We start from the raw sequence: 9,569 nt of genomic DNA on the forward strand, positions 1-9,569 counted from the left end.
TGCCATTCAGATATTACAACGATGTTATCAAAGGCTCCTTACAGAATTGCTACCTGCCATCTGCACGTAGGCCTAATGGTCTACAGTATACGGGGGAAACTATTACAGTAATCATTACATCTCTGGTGGTTATTATGTATGCATAAAGTTCCTGCTTCATATCAGACCCTTATGAAGTGTAAGCTAATGGACCGGGGATATGTAATGCAATAACAGCAAGAATGATGTGGTTCTGGGGTCAGTGCCATGGCAGAACACCTCTCTCATGCCAACCATCTCCACCCATTCCTTAAGTCAACGTTGCAATTTTATTTATTTTAACCTTTATTTAACTAGGCAAGTCAGTTAAGGACAAATTCTTATTTTCAATGACGGCGGCCTAGGAACAGTGGGTTAACTGCCTTGTTCAGGGGCAGAACGACAGATGCGTACCTTGCCAGCTCGGGGATTCGAACTTGCAACCTTTCGGTTTCAGGTCATCAGGTCATCAAACAACCATCTGTTTCGGTTTCAGGTCATCAGTGATGTGTTTTGTTTACCCTGTCCCTGTCCACTGCGGCCCTGTCCATGTGGATGGGGACATGCTCTCTCTGCTGTCTCCTGTAGTTCACGAACAGCTCTTTCATTTTATTGACGTTGAGGCGGGGGTGGGGTAGTATTTTCCTCCGCAATACTGTTACACAGGGCGGAGCAGGTGAACCCAAGTTGCAGTCTCAGATGAGGAGACAGGGACAAGGTAACAAAGGCATTTATTGATAAGCGGGGGGAGAGGGGGTGTAGGCCAGGGGAAGCTCAGGTGGGTAGCAGGGAACCAGGAGCTGAGGCTGGGGCAAGGGGTGTAGGGGCAGGTTAAGCAGGTCCGGAGCGGAATCCAAGGTAGCAGTAGAGCGGGGTCCAGGGCAGGGTAAGCAGGTCCGGAGCGGAATCCAAGGTAGCAGTAGAGCGGGGGTCCAGGGCAGGGTAAGCAGGACTGACGTGACGAGGGACTGGAGACAGGGACCAGAGTCAGAGCGAACGGAACTGTAGCGGAGAGAAAAGCAGCGTCAGGCTAGGGACAAACAGGCACAACAGGATAACAAGATTTATGCAGGAACAAACGACTTGAAACGTAGACTTACTGAGCAGAGGCTACGAACTGGCAGCGTGGAAGTGGCAGGGCTGAGTATTTGAAGAGGTCTTGATTATGGAACAGGTTGCAGCTGTTGGGGATCTGTTCTGACTCCAGCACACCTGTCCCCCCCCCCCCCCCCACACACACACACACACACACACACACACACACACACACACACACACACACACACACACACACACACACACACACACACACACACACACACACACACACACACACACACACACACACAGAGGGAGAGGGAGAGAGCACTGGGGAAGTGATGGCAGGTCAAGGAGACACAGGACGAGAAGTAGAGGGCGTGGCAGGAGCAGATGTAACACACACATCTAAAACACCAGATCTGTGCCACTATACTCTCTACAGCTGCAGCCAGCCGGTTAAATATCATAATGAACCCGAAAATATAGGCATAGCCCTTTTTACAAGGCCCTTTAAAAATGTCCTTAATGTGAAAGCCTTGGGTTTCTCAAGATAATCTGCCAAAGAGCAACAGGAGGGAGATCTGGCTTGCACTCTGAGGGTGTGTCTGAATTGGCATCCTGTTCCCTGTAAAGTGGGCCCATAGGGCTCTGGTTAAAAACAGTGCACTATATAGGGCCCGGGATTCCATTTGGAACGCACCATTACATCTGGTCACAGTGGTCTTAAAGGTTTAGAGGGTGTGAGAAGTCAACGTAAAAGGGTAGCAGGCTACAGTTGAAGCTGCTGGCTGTGCCAAGGCTGTGCCAAGGCTGTGGCAAGGCTGTGGCAAGGCTGTGCCAAGGCTGTGGCAGACTGAAAGACAAGGTTTCAACTTTAGAATGTAGGGCCAATGCCAACTTTATGGACACACACACACACACACACACATACACAGGGAAACCTGGCGGATGGGGAAACCTGAATGGAACTCCTGATCAGTGTGGACGGTGATATCATATCCCCTTTTAGGCTGCTGGGAATGTCCCCCGTTTAGCCTGATGGAGGAAAGCTGCACAATTCATTAAAAACAACATGATTCATACCCTCCGTATTTGTCAGCTTCTAGAAAGGGAACTAAGTCAGTCTGACAACAGATCAGAAACCATTTTTCAGAATAATGTACATTTAATGCATTTCCACTGTGAAGAGCAATAACGAAACACCTAATGTTACTGCCTGCATACAACTGAACGCAATGTATTATAATGCACTGCAGTCCAAGCGTGTTAAATAGCAGTATTACAACGTGAGGTGTTAACTATGGGCTTACAAAAAAAGTGTTCTAAAAAGGATATTCGACTGTCCCCGTAGGATAACCATTTTTGGGTTTCACTGTGTACCGTCTCATCCTGGCTCACTGAGTACTGTCTCATCCTGGCTCACTGTGTACTGTCTCATCCTGGCTCACTGAGTACTGTCTCCTCCTGGCTCACTGAGTACTGTCTCATTCTGGCTCACTGAGTACTTTCTCATCCTGGCTCACCGAGTACTGTCTCATCCTGGCTCACTGAGTACTGTATCTTCCTGAATCACTGAGTACTGTCTCATCCTGGCTCACTGAGTACTGTCTCATCCTGGCTCACTGAGTACTGTCTCATTCTGGCTTACTGTGTACCGTCTCATCCTGGCTCACTGAGTACTGTCTCATCCTGGCTCACTGTGTACTGTCTCATCCTGGCTCACTGAGTACTGTCTCCTCCTGGCTCACTGAGTACTTTCTCATCCTGGCTCACTGAGTTCTGTCTCATTCTTGCTCACTGAGTACTGTCTCATTCTTGCTCACTGAGTACTGTCTCATCCTGGCTCACTGTGTACTGTCTCATCCTGGCTCACTGAGTACTGTCTCATTCTTACTCACTGAGAACTGTCTCATCCTGGCTCACTGAGTACTGTCTCATCCTGGCTCACTGAGTACTGTCTCATCCTGGCTCACTGAGTACTGTCTCATTCTGGCTTACTGTGTACCGTCTCATCCTGGCTCACTGAGTACTGTCTCATCCTGGCTCACTGTGTACTGTCTCATCCTGGCTCACTGAGTACTGTCTCCTCCTGGCTCACTGAGTACTTTCTCATCCTGGCTCACTGAGTTCTGTCTCATTCTTGCTCACTGAGTACTGTCTCATTCTTGCTCACTGAGTACTGTCTCATCCTGGCTCACTGTGTACTGTCTCATCCTGGCTCACTGAGTACTGTCTCATTCTTACTCACTGAGAACTGTCTCATCCTGGCTCACTGAGTACTGTCTCATCCTGGCTCACTGTGTACTGTCTCATTCTTGCTCACTGAGTACTGTCTCATCCTGGCTCACTGAGTACTGTCTCATCCTGGCTCACTGTGTACTGTCTCATTCTTGCTCACTGAGTACTGTCTCATCCTGGCTCACTGAGTACCTTCTCCTCCTGGCTCACTGAGTACTGTCTCCTCCTGGCTCACTGTGTACTGTCTCATTCTTGCTCACTGAGTACTGTCTCATCCTGGCTCACTGAGTACTGTCTCCTCCTGGCTCACTGTGTACTTTCTCATCCTGGCTCACTGAGTACTGTCTCATGCTGGCTCACTGTGTACTGTCTCATTCTTGCTCACTGAGTACTGTCTCATCCTGGCTCACTGAGTACTGTCTCCTCCTGACTCACTGAGTACTGTCTCTTCCTGAATCACTGAGGACTGTCTCCTCCTGGCTCACTGAGTACTGTCTCCTCCTGGCTCACTGTGTACTGTCTCATCCTGGCTCAAAGCCACACCGTGTCACTGAGTACTGTCCTATCCTGGCTCCAAGTCATAATGTGTAACTGTGGACGGTCTCATCCTGGCTCACTGCATTACAATAGTTCAAAAGAGACAGGATTTGATGAAGGACAGAGAAGATTAAATAATGGTTAATAACCAGTGTGAAAAATGAGCTTGATTTTCTGAATTCTACTAAAAAGAAAGAAAGAGATTCATGTATTTTATCCAATGGAAAAGTAAGTACCTGAAGTCTTCTGCCCCCTAGTGGATGGAGATGGAAGACATATATTCCTACCTGAAGTCTTCTGCCCCCTAGTGGATGGAGATGGAAGACATATATTCCTACCTGAAGTCTTCTGCCCCCTAGTGGATGGAGATGGAAGACATATATTCCTACCTGAAGTCTTCTGCCCCCTAGTGGATGGAGATGGAAGACATATATTCCTACCTGAAGTATTCTGCCCCCTAGTGGATGGAGATGGAAGACATATATTCCTACCTGAAGTCTTCTGCCCCCTAGTGGATGGAGATGGAAGACATATATTCCTACCTGAAGTCTTCTGCCCCCTAGTGGATGGAGATGGGAGACATATATTCCTACCTGAAGTATTCTGACCCCTAGTGGATGGAGATGGAAGACATATATTCCTACCTGAAGTATTCTGCCCCCTAGTGGATGGCGATGGACCACATATATTCCTACCTGAAGTATTCTGCCCCTTAGTGGATGGAGATGGAAGACATTTATTTGTACCTGAAGTCTTCTGCCCCCTAGTGGATGGAGATGGAAGACATATATTCCTACCTGAAGTATTCTGACCCCTAGTGGATGGAGATGGAAGACATATATTCCTACCTGAAGTATTCTGCCCCCTAGTGGATGGAGATGGAAGACATATATTCCTAGCTGAAGTCTTCTGCCCCCTAGTGGATGGAGATGGAAGACATATATTCCTACCTGAAGTCTTCTGCCCCCTAGTGGATGGAGATGGAAGACATATATTCCTACCTGAAGTCTTCTGCCCCCTAGTGGATGGAGATGGAAGACATATATTCCTACCTGAAGTATTCTGCCCCCTAGTGGATGGAGATGGAAGACATATATTCCTACCTGAAGTCTTCTGCCCCCTAGTGGATGGAGATGGAAGACATATATTCCTACCTGAAGTCTTCTGCCCCCTAGTGGATGGAGATGGAAGACATATATTCCTACCTGAAGTCTTCTGACCCCTAGTGGATGGAGATGGAAGACATATATTCCTACCTGAAGTATTCTGCCCCCTAGTGGATGGAGATGGGAGACATATATTCCTACCTGAAGTCTTCTGCCCCCTAGTGGATGGAAATGGAAGACATATATTCCTACCTGAAGTCTTCTGCCCCCTAGTGGATGGAGATGGAAGACATATATTCCTAGCTGAAGTCTTCTGCCCCCTTATTGGATGGAGATGGAAGACATATATTCCTACCTGAAGTCTTCTGCCCCCTAGTGGATGGAGATGGAAGACATATATTCCTACCTGAAGTAGTCTGCCCCCTAGTGGATGGAGATGGAAGACATATATTCCTACCTGAAGTAGTCTGCCCCCTAGTGGATGGAGATGGAAGACATATATTCCTACCTGAAGTAGTCTGCCCCCTAGTGGATGGAGATGGAAGACATATATTCCTACCTGAAGTATTCTGCCCCCTAGTGGATGGAGATGGAAGACATATATTCCTACCTGATGTCTTCTGCCCCCTAGTGGATGGAGATGGAAGACATATATTCCTACCTGAAGTCTTCTGCCCCCTAGTGGATGGAGATGGAAGACATATATTCCTACCTGAAGTCTTCTGCCCCCTAGTGGATGGAGATGGGAGACATATATTCCTACCTGAAGTATTCTGACCCCTAGTGGATGGAGATGGAAGACATATATTCCTACCTGAAGTATTCTGCCCCCTAGTGGATGGAGATGGACCACATATATTCCTACCTGAAGTATTCTGCCCCTTAGTGGATGGAGATGGAAGACATATATTCCTACCTGAAGTCTTCTGCCCCCTAGTGGATGGAGATGGAAGACATATATTCCTACCTGAAATATTCTGACCCCTAGTGGATGGAGATGGAAGACATATATTCCTACCTGAAGTCTTCTGCCCCCTAGTGGATGGAGATGGAAGACATATATTCCTACCTGAAGTCTTCTGCCCCCTAGTGGATGGAGATGGAAGACATATATTCCTACCTGAAGTATTCTGCCCCCTAGTGGATGGAGATGGAAGACATATATTCCTACCTGAAGTATTCTGCCCCCTAGTGGATGGAGATGGAAGACATATATTCCTACCTGATGTCTTCTGCCCCCTAGTGGATGGAGATGGAAGACATATATTCCTACCTGAAGTCTTCTGCCCCCTAGTGGATGGAGATGGAAGACATATATTCCTACCTGAAGTCTTCTGCCCCCTAGTGGATGGAGATGGGAGACATATATTCCTACCTGAAGTATTCTGACCCCTAGTGGATGGAGATGGAAGACATATATTCCTACCTGAAGTATTCTGCCCCCTAGTGGATGGAGATGGACCACATATATTCCTACCTGAAGTATTCTGCCCCTTAGTGGATGGAGATGGAAGACATATATTCCTACCTGAAGTCTTCTGCCCCCTAGTGGATGGAGATGGAAGACATATATTCCTACCTGAAATATTCTGACCCCTAGTGGATGGAGATGGAAGACATATATTCCTACCTGAAGTCTTCTGCCCCCTAGTGGATGGAGATGGAAGACATATATTCCTACCTGAAGTCTTCTGCCCCCTAGTGGATGGAGATGGAAGACATATATTCCTACCTGAAGTATTCTGCCCCCTAGTGGATGGAGATGGAAGACATATATTCCTACCTGAAGTCTTCTGCCCCCTAGTGGATGGAGATGGAAGACATATATTCCTAGCTGAAGTATTCTTCCCCCTTTAATTTATTTATTTATATATTTTATTTAACCATTATTTAACTAGGCAAGTCAGTTAAGAACAAATTCTTATTTACAATGATGGCCTACCAAAAGGCAAAAGGACTCCTGCGGGGACAGGGGCTGGGATTAAAAATATATATATTTAAATATAACCACCACTATGGGCTGGAAACGGAAGACACATAGTCCTACCAGAAGTCTTCTGCCCCCTAGTGGCTGGAGACGGAAGACAGATGAACCCGAATTTTATAAACCCATTTAAAATCAGTTGGTATACATATGCTAAATTCACACATTTTATTTTCTGTGTTTCTGTATTACACACTCACATCAAACATCAAGACAGTACTTATATACTTCTATATCCAGTAACATTCAAAAGTTTGGACACACTTATTTATTCATGGGTTGTTCTTTATTTTTACTATTTTCTACATTGTAGAATAATAGCGAAGACATCAAAACTATGAAATAACACATATGGAAGCATGTAGTAATCCAAAAAGTGTTAAACAAATCAAAGATTTTAGATTCTTCAAAGTAGCCACTCTTTGCCTTGATGACAGCTTTGCACACTCTTGGCATTCTCTCAACCAGTTTCATGAGGAATGCTTTTCCAACAAAAGGAGTTCCCACATATGCTGAGCACATATTGGCTGCTTTTCCTTCATTCTGCGTTTCGACTCATCCCACACCATCTCAATTGGGTTGAGGTCGGGTGATTGTGGAGACCAGGTCATCTGATGCAGCACTCAATCACTCTCCTTCTTGGTCAAATAGCCCTGACATAGCCTGGAGGTGTGTTTTGGTGTGTTGTCCTGTTGAAAAACAAATGATAGTGCCACTAGGCGCAAAACAGATGGGATGGCGTATCTCTGCAGAATGCTGTGGTAGCCATGCTGGTTAAGTGTGCCTTGAATTTTAAATAAATATCAGACAGTGTCACCAGCAAACCCCCCCAAACCATCACACCTCCTCCTCCATGCTTCATGGTGGGAACCACACATGCGGAGATCATCCGTTCACCTACTCTGCATCTCACAAAGACACAGCGATTGGAACCAAAAACCTCAAATTTGGACTCATCAGACCAAAGGACAGATTTCCACTGGTCTAATGTCCATTGCTCGTGTTTCTTGACCCAAGCAAGTCTCTTCTTATTATTGGTGTCCTTTAGTATTGGTTTCTTTGCAGCAATTCGACCATGAAGGCCTGATTCACGCAGTCTCCTCTGAACAATTGATGTTTAGATGTGTCTGTTACTTGAACTATGTGAAGCATTTTCTTGGGCTGCAATCTGAGGTGCAGTTAATTCTAATGAACTTATCCTCTGCAGCAGAGGTAACTCTGGGTCTTCATTTCCTGTGGCGGTCCTCATGATAGCCAGCTTCATTATAGCGCTTGATGATTTTTGCGACTGCACTTGAATAAACTTTCAAAGATGTTGACAATTTCCACATTGACTGACCTTCATGTCTTAAAAGAATGATGGACTGTCATTTCTCTATGCTTATTTGAGTTGTTCTTGCCACAATATGGACTTTTACCAAATAGGCGTATCTTCTTAATAACACCCCTACCTTGTCACAACATAACTGATTGGCTCAAACCCAATAAGAAGAAAATAAATTCCACAAATCAACTTTTAACAAGGCACACCTGATAAATGAAATGCATTACAGTGACTACCTCATGAAGCTGGTTGAGAGAATGCCAAGGATCTCAAATAGTGTTCAACACGTTTTTGGTTACTACATGGTTCCTATTTGTGTTATTTCATAGATGTCTTTCTTCACTATTATTCTACAATGTAGAAAATAGCTAAACAAATTAAAAACCCTGCAATGAGTAGGTGTGTCCAAACTTTTGACTGGTACTGTATGTCACCGCAAACATGATATATTTGTAAAAGATTATATAATAATTTCCCCAGAAAATAAACTGTAGTTTCTCTTCAGACCACATAGTGGCGGCAGTGAGCCATAAATATTGTGTTCCCCCTCACTCTCATGTCCCTCTCTCTCTCCATCCTTTCCTTTCCTTTGCTCTCGTGTCCTCAGGCATCTAACACCCCTGTGAAACAACTCCTTAACCTCCTTTCCTGCTGCCTGTAGTCGTAGATGTATTAGACTTTGTGGATTTAGTATTCCTGCTGCATTCATTGGGCCCAAACTGGGTCATAATCCGCAAACATCATTTAATAATAATAGCGATTCATTAGTGCAAGACCCAGGCAGTCTCTCATCAGCAGGGAGGAGGAATGCAACTGGGGCCTCACAGAAGGTCTGGATAGGAGGCAGGGGATGGTACAGAGCACACTGAATTCCTGGGTCGGTCGTGTAAATAATATCCACAAATAGGCATCACTTGAAGAGTCAGAAAATCTTCCCTTCATGAGATAATGAGAGAGGTAGTGTTAGTAGTAACTCTTTGTAATACACTGAGATCAATTCGTCACCCAGAGACAGACAGCACCGGGCTACGGCGGTCCGATCTCACCCTGTCACCCAGAGACAGACAGCACCGGGCTAGGGCGGTCCGATCTCCCCCTGTCACCCAGAGACAGACAGCACCGGGCTACGGCGGTCCGATCTCCCCCTGTCACCCAGAGACAGACAGCACCGGGCTAGGGCGGTCCGATCTCCCCCTGTCACTCAGAGACAGACAGCACCGGGCTAGGGCGGTCCGATCTCCCCCTGTCACCCAGAGACAGACAGCACCGGGCTACGGCGGTCCGATCACCCCCTGTCACCCAGAGACAGACAGCACCGGGC

Source organism: Salvelinus alpinus, chromosome 8 (genome assembly GCF_045679555.1).
Source record: "Salvelinus alpinus chromosome 8, SLU_Salpinus.1, whole genome shotgun sequence".
Classification (NCBI taxonomy): Eukaryota; Metazoa; Chordata; class Actinopteri; order Salmoniformes; family Salmonidae; genus Salvelinus; species Salvelinus alpinus.